Source organism: Lygodium microphyllum, chromosome 1 (genome assembly GCF_053477565.2).
Source record: "Lygodium microphyllum isolate KBCC chromosome 1, Lygodium_microphyllum_v1.1.10, whole genome shotgun sequence".
Taxonomy (NCBI): Eukaryota; Viridiplantae; Streptophyta; class Polypodiopsida; order Schizaeales; family Lygodiaceae; genus Lygodium; species Lygodium microphyllum.
Window position 1 is genome coordinate 122182369 of NC_141135.1, and position 1835 is coordinate 122184203.

The following is a 1835-nucleotide window of genomic DNA, read 5'->3' on the forward strand; positions in this document are numbered from 1 at the left end:
CCACAATAATTTCCAACTAATGGTAACTTTGGTTCCAAACAATTCAATTCAAATTTTCGAAGATTCAATCAAAGTCGTTTTCTTCCATCTTCACTCCGTAAATCTTGGACACGACCACCTGCCTTATCATCAAACACCAATCCAAACCCTAAGCCATCCCCACAGTCAAATCCCAATATTCCTAAACTTCTTGCCATTACCAATAATGCATATAAAGCAAAACCCATAGTTTGTTACAAATGCCATCAACCTGGACATCTAGCAGCGAATTACCAATCCAAAAAGCCATCCACACATATCAATTATCTGGAAGCAATAGAAGAAGAAGAACGTGAGAAAATGCTGGACTTTACGGAAGATGATGACAACATTGGTACTACTTCGGATACTTTGCCAGGTATGCCAACTTTCCATTCTTTATTAACAATGAAATGTTTTGTGCATGGTAAAGAAAAAACTATTTTACATAATGATGGGAGCACATATGAATTTATTTCTACAAAATTAGTCAAAGAATTGAATTTACAAACTGTTTCTATACATTATCGCATCAAGGCTGCATCTTAGGTACGAGATATAATGAAACACAAGAGGTGCATAATTTAGAAATTAAAATTGGTGAATATACTGAACGAAAAAATTTCTTAGTTGTACCTTTGCAATCTAGTGACATTATCTTAGGAATGCCTTGGCATCATCAATATAATCCTGATATAGATTATTCTACGCATTCAATTAAAATTTATTTTCAAGGAAAACAAATCACATTGCATGGTATGCACGCTTCCAATAATTTTCCACTGCTTACTCATACTCAAGCTAAATGTGCATTACGTAAAAGTAGCAAATCTTATTTAATATGGGTGAATGAAATTCAGGCTAAAGAAAAACATATGCATCTTGGGCATACACAATTTCTTGCCCAATTTCAAGATTGTTTTGCCGTGCTGATTTACTGCCTGGATTACCACCTTCACGTCGTGAAGATCACAAAATAGATTTAATTCTTGGAACACAATCACCATGTAGAGCACCATATAGACATAACCAAATTGAACAGAAAAAAATTCAAAATCAAATAGAAGAATTGCTTAACTGAGGATTAATTTAACCTAGTAGTTCTCCATTTTGTGCACATGTCTTATTAGTGAATAAGGAAAATAATACTTATCGCATGTACATTGATTATCGTTCCCTAAATAAAATTACTATTAAGAATAGATATCCAATTCCTAGGGTAGATGATCTTATGGATAAACTATAAGGATCTGCCATATTCAGTAAGATAGATCTTAAATTTGATATCATCAAGTAAGATTGGACAAATCTGATATATTCAAAACTACATTTAGAACACAATTTGGACACTATGAATTTCTAGTTATGCCTTTTGGTTTAACTAATGTACCAGCCATATTTAGCCGTATGATGAATCGCATATTTTTGAAACATCAGCATTGTGTCATAGTTTTCTTTGATGACATATTAGTATTCAGTAAAAATAAGAATGAGCATTATGAACATTTGTCTTTAGTTTTTAAGTTGTTAAAAGACAATCAATTATATGCTAATCCCGAAAAGAGTGAATTCTTCCAAACAGAAATTGAATATCTAGAATATATTATTTCATCAGAAAGTATTAAAGTCGACCCTAAAAATATAGAGGCAATTTTAAATTGGCCCATATCCAAAAATGTGCATGAATTACGTTCTTTTCTAAGTCTTGCTAGCTTTTACAGAAAGTTTATGATGAATTTCTCATTACTTGCATTACCTTTGATAAAACTTTTAAAGAAAGGTATTGTGTATAACTGGTCTGACAATCAACAAAAATC